At 38.5% G+C, this 14,088-nt stretch overlaps 1 protein-coding gene across 1 annotated transcript in view; it reads left to right on the top strand.

Annotated features, from left to right (window-relative positions):
- The window catches only part of LOC148348253 (cadherin-12-like), a 115,628-nt gene that overhangs the window by 45,951 nt on the left and 55,589 nt on the right, over positions 1-14,088 (top strand). The gene's annotated exons all lie outside the window — the stretch shown is intronic.

Below are 14,088 nucleotides of genomic sequence, written 5' to 3'. Positions count from 1 at the left end.
AGCAGGAAAATCGTCTGAGTGGACGAGTTTTATCGTACTCAAAGTGGCAACAAGCCCAGTGACATTTTTATATTGACTCCGCACGCCGGTAATTAATGATGCGTTGAAAACGGGAAGGAAAACAACTAGGTCCTGCTGGTAATTGTTCTCGTTGCCAGAAAACCAGCGGCGTCTTTATCGGTCACACATGTTTATTAACCATATACGCAGGGTTGGGTAGGGTTACTTTAACTTGATTATTTTCAATTATTTTTGGATTACTACAATATCAAATATGCTAATAAAAGACAAAATAAACTAAATATGAATACAATTACTAAATTTTGTGCAGGCTTGCGGAGTAACGGAATACATGGAATGGCAAAAATGATGTTGGCAAGCTGTTTGGATTTATTTTCATTTTGTTTCTGTCGCATTTTATGTTAGTTTTGCCGGAGATCAAAGAGATCAAAGCCAGGAGAGAAAGCTTACCACGTGTTGTGAGTCATAATTTTATTCATATTTAGTTTCTTTTGTCTTTTATTAGCATATTTGGTATTGGAGTAATCCAAAATTAAGTGAAAGTAATCAAGTTAAAATAACCCTACCCAACCCTGCATATACAGCATTGTTAGTATGTGACCTTTTACCTGGCCCGAAACTGTCCAAACCGTAGTCTTGAAATTCAGTTTGAAACACCTTATTTAAGGCCCAAACCCTAGTGTGAAGCCCTATTCGAGGCCAGACCCCTAGTTTTAAACCGTAATTGGAAAGCTTGAATTTGAATTTTTAAACCCCAATTCAAAGCCCAAACCATAGTCTTGAAATTCAGGTTAAAAGTTTAATTTGAGGCTTGAATCCTAGTTTTAAAACCTAACTGGAAACCCTTAATTCAGCTTGAAACCCTTTTTCAAGGCCTAAACCTTAGTTTTGAAATTAAGTTTGAAACCCCGATTCAAGGCCTAAACCCTAGTCTTGAAATTCAGTTCAAAACCTAAATTTCAGGCACAAATCCTAGTTTTAAACTCCAACTGGAAAGCCTAAATTTTATTTGAAACCCTAATTCAAGGCCCAAACCCATCCATCCATCCATCCATTATCTGCACCGCTTATCCTCAGTAGGGTCGCGGGGGTGCTGGAGCCCATCCCAGCTATCTTGGGGCAGTGGGCCAGGGACACCCTGAACTGGTTGGGCCCAAACCCTAGTCTTTAAATTCAGTATGAAACTGAAATTTAAGGCCCGAACCCTAGTCTTGAAATTCAGTTCGAAACCCCAATTCAAGACCCAAACCCTAGTCTTTAAATTCAGTTCAAAACCTTAATTTAAAGTCAGAAACCTCGTTTCAAACCGCAACTCTAAAGCCTTAATTCAATTTCAAACCCTTATTCTAGGCCCAAACTTTAGTCTTGAAATTCAGTTTGAAACTTGAATTCAAGGCCCAAACGCTAGTCTTGAAATTAAGTTGGAAACCCCAATTCAAGGCCAAAACCCTAGTCTTGAAATTCAGTTCAAAACTTTAATGTCAGGCCAGAACCCTAGTTTTAAACCCCATCTGGAAAGCTTAAATTCTGCTTGAAACCCTAATTCAAGATCAAAATCCTAGCCTTAAAATTCCGTTCAAAAACCCTAATTTGGGACGAAAACCCCAGTTTTTAACCCTAACTAGAAACCCTGAATTCAGTTTGAAACACTAATTCAAGGCCCAAACCTTAGTCTCGAAATTTTGTTTGAAACCCGTATTTAAGGCCCAAACCTTAGCCTTGAAATCCGCTTTGAAACCCCAATAAATGGCCTGAACTCTAGTCTTGAAATCCAGTTTGAGGCTCTAATGTGAGGCCAGAACCCTAGTTTTAAACCCCAACTGGAAGGCCTGAATTCAGTTTGAAACCCTAATTTAGCCCCAACCCTTGTCTTGAAACTCAATTAAAAACATTAATTTAAGCCCAGATCCCTGTTTTAAACCGGATTTGGGAGCCCTAATACTCGCATCAGGATAACATTGTATAGCATATGAGCGCTATCACGCTTCTGATCTAAAGACGGTAAAAAGTACAGTAATCCTGGGAGGAATAAGTGCAGTTTCCACATAGAAATCTTTTTTTGCTGATGCTCTCCAACACCGGAGATAAATCAGCAGCTCGGCTCCGAACGTGCAAACATGAGCAAAGCAATTTTTTGAGCAAGAAAATAGTCCGACTGAACAGTTTTATCGTACTCAAAGCGGCAACAAGCCCGGTGACATTTCTATATTGGTTCTGCACGCCGGTAATTTTTAATACGCTGGAAACGAGAAGGGAAACCACTGGTACTTGTTCTTGTGGATCGAAAACATAGGTGTGCAGATGCACCATCGGTGGCATCGGACACACGTTGATTAAACATACAAGCATAATGGCCTGGCGTTACCAAGCTTGTTCTTGCCGGGCATTCTACTTGGGCTAGGTTTTTTTGCGGCTGTGGTTTGTGGAAAAAGCGCCAGGGAGCCTCTAGGGAGTGCCAAAGAGCCACATGGCCGCATTCAGCTCCAGACCCGCTTGTACAGGAAAGCTGATGACTATCACTTTTGTTTGTATTTAATGGGGGTGCCTTGACACCAAACCTAGCTAAAAACACTCCCGGAAGCCTAAAGTACAACTGTGTACATTTTCAGGAAAAATATTTCAGCCGTTTTGGAGCCTGTAAGCCACATACAAACACACACACACACACACACACACACACACGCAAAACGAGTTATTTAGTTGTTTATTTAAGTTTAGATATAGCATCGATGGCTCGCCTCATCCCGAAACATTTGGCAGCACTGTTTGAAATATGTTTCCAAATTTACAGTAGAGCCCCGGATAGGACGTGAATCTGTTCTGGGATGGGGATCACAAAGTGACAACGCTGTATAGCGAATGATGGAGAGCTATGCGAATCAGCTAACACATTCTGAATCGCCTGTACCTCGGATTAAAATGTGTTATATACGTGTATCAGATCACAAAATATTATTGATAGATATACTCATAAAGGAAACATTATATTTTATTTACCTTTAGTGTGATGTTACTAGAGCTGGTATAGTGGGGTTAGTGGGTGGATGCAGATGATTCTCATGCCCTTAAAAGATGTCCTTGGTTAAATTGCCACCTTATTTTTAAAAATAGTTGTGATCATCAATTGTTACAGCCATAGAACTTTGTGAAGGTAGCTATATGTGTGCCTTATTCATATTCCTTGATTATCAACAACGTAATTTCCAAAGTTATCACGTTTTGGCTTCCCCTTTTAGCATTACTGCAAGCCTTAGGACCCATAGCTTATTAACAAAGTACAGAAAAATACAGTCTCGTCTTGAAGACACTTTTTGAAACACATGAGAGTCTGAACTGAAATAACAAAAATACATTGTGGGAGGTAGTTGAGCCAATAGCATATAAGCATTTTCCTGATACTGTGACGCAAACAAATAACAGACTAGATTTGATATGAAGTCGACCATTAGCAGATAGGCATACACTACTAATTATTACATACAAAGTTTGAATCTTGTAAATCTTATGGTCCCTCAAAATCATTTGTTGAGGTCTTACCGTTGGGGAAATGCTCTGAAGAGGGGGTGAAAACACTATAAAGTAAAAATGTCAAATAACAAGTTTGCTGTATCCTGGGGGCCTTGTGTAATAGAACATTGAGTGTTGAATGTTTTTACATGATTTAAAATATTGTAAATTTGGGGAAAGATTTTAGGAGGAAGGGGAGGGAAGAACAGAAGAAAAACAGGAAGTAGGGTTTAATGAACTCAGTCAACTACAAATAAATCATTCTACTAGAAAATTATAATGACCCAGCACTGGTGGGTACTTTCAGAACCGGTCTGCGGGCACCTTAGCTGTTCATAGGCGACACCCTGGTGCCCGTGGGACCCAGGTTGGAGACCACTGATTTAGGACAAGACTGACAGTCAAAATGAACCTCAGCGCACTTATTTAATCAATTCATACATTTGATCAAATCATTAACTATCATGCAGTGAAACAAAATGAGCTGGAGAAAAAGCTTTTGTCTGTAGAGCAGATTTGGCAGTTTTGTTGAATTTTGTCCTAAAATGTTGTCTTAAAAAAATAATAAAAATATTTTGCTTTAATGGCTTATTGTATTAAAACAGTTCCAGGCCCATGCACTTCTTATGCAGGTTTAATGAGCCGATAGGATCTTCACTCTCAGCCGGTTCAGTGACGGCAAGATTTTGTTTTTATTTTGTGACGACGCAAAAATAAACTGTGCGTGCGTGGGAACAATGGCGGCGTCAGGCTCCTCGCTCGTCTCGCATTAAATCAGGATTCACGAAGCCTTCGGGCCGTCCCATAAAAGTCAACCGCTCCGGTCCGCCAGTCAAGTCCGCTGGATCGCTTCGGTTATTTGCCGCTTGGTCGCGCTTGTTGTGTGGTCAGTGGGAGCACGGGAATCGTTACGTGATCGATTTCCTCGATTTGGTTTGCGAAAGTCGGAACTTTGTTTGTCGGGTCGTAGAAAAAATGACGCTGCCTTGGCGTTTGCAGTGGTTTTGTTTTCTGTACCCAAGTATTGAGACCGGTACTGGTACTGGACTCCTACCGTTGGGATGACTGAGATCCCACAAGGCCTGAACAAACAGACTGAGGGATAGTTTCTTCCCCAAAGCTACCAGCACACTAAACTGCAGTCACGGAACACAGCTTTAAAGTGAAATGTCCCTGTTTCCAAGTGCAATACATTGTTTTTTAAGTGCAATATCATGGTTATGTGCAATATCTGGTTGTGCAGTTTTTATTTTATACTTTCATGACTATTTCCATGCTTCTAAAAACATTGTATTTTGGTTCTAAGACGGTTGCACAGTAAAAGTATCATATTTGCTTGAAGAATGAATGAATGGATGAAAGAAAACTTTATTCGAACATCAAAATAAAAACAGAACAAAAACAATAACCCAACAACAAAATAACGTTACATAATATGTTCGAAAAGGGGTAGTAAGAAGCAAATGCTTATATTACCTTCCCCTTTATCTTCCCCACCAAATATACCAATGATATAACAACAATTGTAATGATATTAATGATAACAGTTTTGATATAAGAATAGCAACAATAACACAAAGTTAACTAGACGCACTATTCCCAATCTCCCGCACCACTCATACCCCACCCTCCTCATCTCTGTGTTCCGCCAGGAATGTTCCTTTGTATCTAAACCTGAACAAGTGAATAGTTGGACACCGTTTGATCTCGTCTTGCAATCCGTTCCGAAGCTTGACTCCACACACAGACACACACATACTTTTCCTGGTGGTTTTCACCTTTGGGATTATAAATTCACTACATCCCCTTAAGTTATAATTTCCCTCTTTCCGAATGAATAATTTACGGATGTTTTCTGGCACTATGTTTTTGTTGACCTTAAATAGCAGTTGTGCAGTGAAATATTTTACTGAATCATCTAATTTTAATAATTTGGACTGCAGGAATAAAATATTAGTATGATCTCGACATCGAACCCTGTGTATGGTTCTAATTGCACGTTTTTGGAGGATAAAAAGGGGCTGTAGTGAACTTTCTTATATTACTGCAGTAGAAATCCCTGTTTTCAAGTGCAGTACACCGTTTTTAAAGTGCAATACCCTGGTTATGTGCAATATCCGGCCGTGCAGTGAGTTTTTGTTTTATACTTTCATGACTATTTCTATGGTTCTAAAACAGTTGTGCAGTAAAAGTATCTCATTTGCCTGTCAGTTTATAGCAATCCATTGACACCAAAGTATTTTATTGCACTAGTATTTTTACTTTATTTTATTTTTGTACTGTCAAATGTTTTTACATTGTACTGTTTACTTAATTTAATTGTGCAAATGGAAGGTATTCTCATTTTTCATGTTGGCTTGTAACAGTTTTAAATGCAATATCCTGGTTTTAAGTGCAGTATGTGTGTATAGTTTTTATTTTAGATGTGAATACTTTATTCACATTTATTCACTTTAGATATTTCTGTATATTAGTCTTTGTATTGTATTTTTTGCCCACTGTAGTGCAACGGTAATTTGGATGGAGCAATACAATCATAACATAACATATTCTGGTGCACCCCCGGGATTTAGCGACCCTGTTTTATGACATCTTCCATTTTCAATGTAGGATAAGATGTTTTTCTCCGCCTCTTAATGGAATTTTTCCCAATATAGAACATCAACAACAAATTATTTTGCGTGACCAAAATGTCATCATGCTTATTAGATATACAGTAGAACCCTAGGATACAGCATACCCTGCCTTAAGACATTTCCATTTTATGTGTGGATAAACTGTTTTTCCAGCACCTTGTTATGACGTTTGCCTAATTATACCACATCAACATCAAATTATTTTCTGTGCCCAAAATCTCAACATGGCTGACCTCTGAAGAGCAGTATGACGCTGGACACCAAAAAACAATTTGTGAACAAATAATGAAGGTGTTGTATCCGAGGCAGGCTTTACTTACTCCTGGTAAGCATCAAAACCAGTACATCTGTTTCATGTGTGGGAATGTGCTTGCACTACACAACACAGTGACATTGAGTGGTCAAATATTACACACTGTCCCATTAATGTAATTCTTGGAGACTCAGGCAAACTGGAAACTGACAAAAATATCATACAAACGCACATTTTAGTGCAAATAACAATCTCACATAAGAATATGACCGTGATATGTCCACGATCACCACAATAATTAAACAAGACCAGACGTTATTGGATCAGTTTTTCAGGAAACGTAGGGCAAAAAACACTGCTGAGGACCAATAAACAAAGAGGCCAGGTCAAAGGTAAATTAATATTTTTATTTTTTCCTTTATTATCATCATTCTTTTGCCTCTCGTTTTAGGTTTATTGTGCAGTAATCTAATTTAATATGCATTTGTTCTGTATTCTGATGTTTTTTTATGATTTATTAGAAAGATATTATACTTTTGCGGGCTTGGAACAGATTGGCGCATTAACATTCAAAAGGCGTCTCTATTTACAAATGTTTCATTATACAAAGCTACAACTAGAACAAATTAAATTCGTAAATAGAGGTATCGCAGTACTTAATGGAGAGAATATTTAATTCTAGACTTTTTAAGAACTCCTCAAACTATGCACCCCACCTTGTTTTTGTGTTATTTCCTCACAAAATCGTCCAAAGTTTTTTTTTGCTACTTTGAGGTATCGCAAATTCAGAAAGGGGTAAAAGACAGAATCGTTAGTCCTTGGAATATTTCACGTTGTTCAGTTCTTCGATTGTTATTGGAATATAATTAAGCTAGAGCCAATCAAATTAACCTTGCCATCCGAAGCGACGTCCGACCCATAGGAGCGAAACGAGAGATTTCGGACGGTGCGCTCGCTCTGCCCAAGCGCCGGCTACGCTAGATGGCACGTCGACGCCGTTACGCTAGCTAGCGCTAATTGGCAGATTAACTCGATGACCAACGCACCGATTCCGCCGTTAATATGCGATGATGTGGATGATGTGCAACCTCACATGGACTTTATTGATTTATCCTTCCTTCAATTCAGTGGTTTTCAAATAGTGGGGCTGCCCCCCTGTCAAGGGGGGTGCGGAGGCATCTGACGGGGTCCTTTTTTTTCAACTATTCCAAAGAATCAAGTGCAATTGCGCCTCTACTACACTAGGGAGCAGTGGCGATATTATTTCTTCATTGGATGAGGCCTGTGACAGAAGATTATTGAGAAGCAGTGCTTTAATCAAGGTTTTTACGGGTGCTTAAAATCCTTAGAAATACCTACATTTTAATATTGTGTGTGTCAAGGTCAGGAAAATGCTTAAAAGTGCTTGACATTTTTGCTATTCTTGACATTCTGACTCTATAGGACTCGCAATAAATAAAGAACATTTTAAAAAAAGTGCCTAAAAATGAAACCGACATGCCTGCTCTGGTTGCTTGTCATTATGGCGTAGTCATATGAAGCGTAACCCAATAGGACAGCTCTATTTGGAAATTGCCTCCGTATATTTTCTTTTTTCTCAATAATATATTATGAGTAATAATAAAATATTATTATTTATATTATTTTTGATATTTGGTAATAAGTAATGTCATATGTTTTGCAGGGGATCCCTGAAAAACACATGCTATATACATTAAAATATTCACATATCTACAAAAATAAATAAATCAAATACAGCAAAATTAAATAATTATTTAAAATTCTGTTTTAACCAATTTAGACATGGATCCTATGAAAAACATGCAAAAAATATAAACTAAAGCAGTCTCTAAGATTGGAGGATTGGAGGACTGCAATCAATATTAAAACAAGTCCAAATTTGGCTCAATCATCTACTTTTTATACATACAGTACTTTCTTTTGTTTTCAGTATTGGAATACATTATTATCTGACACCTATAGAGCTCTTTCCATGTCCAAGCCAAGCTGTGCGTGCATTGTTGAGCAGAATAGCAGAATTCATGTCAGTTTATAGCAACCCATTGACACCAAAAAAATCCTCGATCATAGATAGGAACAGCTTGAAATAGCACAAAGTATGTGCTAGGAGCAAAATATCGACTTTATTTTAGTCATCTAAGTCAACAACAACATAAGCGCTATTTTGATAGGCGTTGGAGTTCTTTCTTTATAGAGTACTTGAGAAATCAAAAAATTGGCCTGAAATGCTTGAAAATTGCTTGAATTTGCCAATTAAAAAGGTTTACGAAACCTGTTATTATGTATGAAGTAAGCTTATTTTGTAGTCTGAATCGGAATAACAATTTGAGTTAAGTGACTAGCTATAACTCAATCCCATTTGGAGTAAACTGCACAGTCTGATCTGACATCTGCACTCCTGTTCAATCCAAAACAACCCCCCCCAAAAAAATCTCCCGACAGATGTGTCTTCTTTTGTTTTCGCTCTTGACTTTGATCGTCTTTGCACCGCAAACGTTTTTAATAAGACAAGTGAGAAACAGATTGTTGGTCAGGTGCAGTCACAAGGGGAAAACAAATTGGCCAAGCTGTTTTGCTACGTTTACCCTCCGCACTTAATGTTTTGTCTTTATATTTTCCATCCATCCATCCATTGTCTTCCGCTTATCTGAGGTCGGTTCGCGGGGGCAGTAGCCTTAAAAGGGAAGCCCATACGTCCCTATCCCCAGCCACCTCCTCCAGCTCATCCGACGGGACCCCGAGCCGTTCCCAAGCCAGCCGAGAGACATAGTCTCTCCAACGTGTCCTGGGTCGCCCCCGGGGCCTCCTGCCGGTGGAACATGCCCGGAACACGTCCAGGAGGCACCTCACCTCCTTGCTTGGTTTCTTCTCTCCCGTGCCCCCTGTGTGAGAGCTGCTGTGCATCCCAAGCCCCCACCCCACATGCCAAAACAAACCAGTGAGTGTGTAATCCACTATGGACCCCACAGGTAAAAAGAAAAAAACAAACTGCACAGAAATCATGCTTAAACTAAGTTAATGTGATTCTATTTAATTTACATTTTCAAATGGTTTCTGTATTATTTTTATAAATGTATGCTGCATTTTATTGCACTCTTTTGTATCCAGACAAAGGGCACATTATGCATCTTTGTTGTCAAAAATTTGATTTCTTAATTGCATTTCTTCAATTATATCAAAGCAATTAAACGTTCTGTAATTCATTAATATAGTAAACAAGTAAAACTTAAGGCGGTATCCTACAACAGATTAGTCTCGTCATTCTTCACAGGATGTGCTGCATCCAACTTGGTCAGTTTGATTGTAGGCAAATATAGATACATACAACATGTGTTGCATTCAAGATAAGATTTATGTAAGGCCTTATATTTTCAGCTACTGAAAAATTTGTTCAATTTTGGGGGATCCAAAATGGCCCTTTAACATTTTGGGTTGCCGACCCTTGGCTAGCTTGTTGTTTTTCTTCCAGAGCCTATTAGGAAAAGTACTGGAGCTTTAATCGTGCTACTTTTGCTTAGTTTATTTCTTCAGTTTTACTAATATTATCTTATTCGTTATTAAAGTACTTGAAATTACCTTGATCATTTTAATCTATTTTCAATCAAACATGATTTAACAATCACATCGAGTTTATAATAGTGAACTCTGCTTGGGAATGGACACACCGATCATGTTTTCTTCTACTTGCTAATACTTGCTAGTGACTGGACGTAGGCAAGCAATTTGTTTCAAATGTATTTAACAATTAGTGGGTTTCATCGCTTCGGTGGCTTGCTTTGGTGGCTATCTTAGCTGGCATGCTAATTGCCCACTGAGACAGGCTATTGTCAATGCTTGGAAAAAGTCAACAAAAAACATGAAGTGAAAATCAAGTGAACGAAAATCATCAGTTGGTATTCTACTTGTCAATGGAAGATTTTAAATAAAGAGAAAGAAAGAGAAAAATAGGGAGGGCGAGAGAGAGAGAGAGAGAGAGAGAGAGATAGAGAAAGAGAGAGAGAGAGAGAGAGAGAGAGAGAGAAGAGAGAAACAAGAAAAAATGAGACGGAAGAGAGAAAGCAAGGGAATGAGATAGAAAAGATGAGGAACAATGAAATGATACAAAAAAACAAGAAAAAGAAAGCAAAAAGGAGATAGAGAGTTAAAGGAATAGTGAAATGACGTCTTAAACAATTAGAAAACAACTTGAAAATGATAATCAGAGATAAATGTTAAAATTGGTTTAAAATTATGTTCATGGGCATGTGTATAGTGTATAGCTTGAATTACAAATTATAAACCTATTTCCTGCAATCAAGAGCATAAATAATTAGCATATTAGCTCGACTTTACCAATCATATCGTTTATGTGCTAGTAAGCTTGTCAAATCCTGCAATTGTTTTGTCTTATTTCACGCTGGGATACAATTAACTACCTAAATAAATTGATTGAGATAAAGCTACCGCAGAAATGCCCTTGTTTGTCCATATAGCCAGCGCAAGCATGAACCCACTACGGTGGTGAAAAAGCCTGTGGATCAGAGGAGGTTAAAATAGCTGATGGATATCGAACGAGGGGGATATTTCTCGTCTCGCTATCTCGGCAGTTAGCGCCGACATTTTTTTTAGCATAAAATGGCGTGTGTGCTGTCCCCCAGCAGTGCCAAATTGAATGTAGATAGACCGATACTGTCTGACATGTAGCTGAGAATGCGCTAGTGTAGCACCCAAAAATTTGACGCGATTCACAAGGAATGCATATCACGCTAATTAGCAAAAAAAGTGCTTCTCAGCTTAAAAAAAGTTTTGGGAACCCTTCTCTCGTCAGTCAGCTCGTCTGTATGCGCTTGGGTCTGACTCGAAGAACCAGCCAGAGTCCCAGTTCATCATCAAAGTCCAGACCTCAATCCAATTGAGAATCTGTGAAAAGAACTGAAGTCTGCTGTTCACAAACGCTTTCCATCCAACCTCACTGAGCTCGATTTGTTTTGCAAGGAGGAATGGTCAAAAATATCAGTTGCTTGATGTGCAAAACTGATTGACATATATCCCAAGCGACTTGCAGCTGTCATCGCAGCAAAAAATGGCGCTACAAAGTATTAACTCAATGGGGCTGAATAATTTGCACACCTACTTTTTTCGTTTTTTATTTGTTAAAAAAAGTGTATACTATCCAATAAAGTGTGTTCCATTTTATGAATTTGTACCACTTATTGTTGATGCTTCACAAGAAATTACAGTTTTATATCTTAATGTTTAATGTCTGAAATGTGGCAAAAGGTCACAAAGTTCAAGGGGGCCAAATAGTTTCACAAGCCACTGTATCAGCATTTTAATATCAACCAATAGCAGACCAGCATCTAATACGACATCGGCCAATAGCAGACAATATGTATCTCATTGTATGCACTAACAACGCAAAGTTGGAAATATTTTGGGGGAAATGCAGTGAAGATGTAATGCGGAGTTGCTGAATCCTGGAGGTTTAATAATACGATTTTAATAATTAGGTAATTAAAGATTTGGGGTGTGGAAATTTTTTTGGGGACTTAATATTATGGGGAAATTGCTGCAAGGTGGGGGCCTAAAACTCTTATTCCACACTAAAGGGGAGACATTGTAAGGCAGACTCACCATATCCCAGGCAGTCTATTGCAAAACATAAAGCTGTGCAAAATATTTTGTTACAGCGGTATAGTAGGGAAACAATGCCATAAAGAGAGGTTAATCAACATCTTATTCCACATGGTAAAGTGCGTATGTCGTAAGCTGGAGTCACTGCATTCTGCAGCTCTACTTTGTAGAACATGACAAATGTGTTTTTGGGTGCGTAAAATAATTAGTTGTTGATGTGGTCAAGTGGGGAAAATGCTGTAAAGTGGGGGCCGAAAAACCTCTTATTTCATGCCGTGAAGTGAACATTTTATTAAATTGTACATTTTACCATCGGGAACAGACTGTAAAGAGGGACTGAAAAAAAAAAATTCCACACCGTGAGTGAAAATGTCGTAAGGCATGGTTGTCATATCTTGGGGTTCTACTGAAATAAATGATGTTTTGGCACACACACAATGTTTCGTCCTGACGTCCTATAATGCGTAGAGAAGGGCTGGAAACCATATTATTCCACAAAGTTGAGTGAAAACACCTCACAGTGGGGTTGCTGCAGGCCTGGGTCTGCTGTGTAAAATTAAAAAAAAAAAGGATAAAATGATATAGAGAGGCAAAGCAACTTGTAATCGAGGTGGTACAGTGGGGGGAAATGCTAGAAAGGGGCACACAATTGACACTGTATAATGAAAATGTTGTATGGCGGTGTCGCCATATCCCGGGGTCGACTGAAGAACACTGTTTAAAAAAAGATAATAATGATTTAAGCATGCAAACTAATTTGTCGTTGTAGTGGTATGGTTAGGACAATGTTGCAAAAGATGGGCTGAAAACCATTGTATTCCACACTGTTAAGTGAAAACATCTAAGGCGGAGTTGTTGCATCCTGAGGTCTACTGTTGAACATTATGAAAAATGATAATACAGATTTGGTCATGCAAAATAATTTCCCATTGACGTGCTGTAGTGGGCAAAATGCTGTAAAGAGGAGCAGAAAAGTATTTAATTTTACATCATAAAGTAAAAATGTCATAAAGTGGGGTTGCAGTATCCTGGGGCTCTACTGTACAAGTAAAGGTCTGCTAGCTGCTAAGTTATTCTTGTCATTTGGCCTGTGAGAAAAATCCGCTTTACCCCCAAAAGTGTCACTTGAATCAAACCAGGTCTTAATCTTGGTGGTCAGCATGCATTATTTATGAAGGTTTTTTCTCATTAGTCAAGGTGACAGTGTGACATCACCGTCATCAATGGGGTTTTTTTCTCACACGTCCTTGAGTTTTTTGACCAATCAAATCGTTTTTTTTAGTTTTTTTTTTTATTTACTTTTTTTCATTTTGTTCAGCTCCACAATGACCTGGGCCAGGGTGAAAAATTCTCGCAAAAGCATTTGTTCATATCGAATAGCGGAGAAATTGCTGAAAAGCGAAGGGTACAATACACTATTTTTTCACACTGTAAAGTGGACATGCTGTGAGGCGGGGTCGCCGTATCCTAGGGGGCTATTGTTGAACATAAAATCAATACGTTTTTTGGGTGCGCAAAATGTTTTGTTAAAGCTGTATACTGGGAAAAAAATTACATAAACATCTTATTCCCCCACTTTAAAGTGAAAATGTCATAATGTGGAGTCACTGTATTCTGGGCTCTACTGGAGAACATGAAAAATATGTTTTTGGTTCTGCAAAGTAATATATTGTTGAGGTGGTAAAGTGCCGAAAAATATGAAAAGCCAGAGCTAAATAATACCTCTTGTTCTACACTATGAAGTCAAAATGTTATAAGACGGAGTCACTTTATGCTGGTGTCCATTGTTGAACCCCCCCAACAAAGAATAAATAAAGTTTGTAGGTGTGCAAAATATTTTTTGTTGACCTGGTATAGTGGTGAAGAGGGACCCAAAAAATGTGGAAACATTGTAAGATGTCTTTGCCATATCCAAGACATGAACGGCAGGACATAAAGTTTTTGGGCGCCCCAAATAGTTTGTTGTTGCTGTTGTACATTGCTGAAAATGCTGTAAAGAGGGGCTGAAAACCCATATCCATATCCTGGGCTCCATTG

Source organism: Urocampus carinirostris, chromosome 18 (assembly GCF_059441175.1).
Source record: "Urocampus carinirostris isolate Australia breed hairy pipefish chromosome 18, RoL_Ucar_1.0, whole genome shotgun sequence".
NCBI classification, from domain to species: domain Eukaryota; kingdom Metazoa; phylum Chordata; class Actinopteri; order Syngnathiformes; family Syngnathidae; genus Urocampus; species Urocampus carinirostris.
The sequence above is the reverse complement of the archived record's forward strand: the minus strand, read 5'-3'. Positions and strand labels throughout refer to the sequence as shown.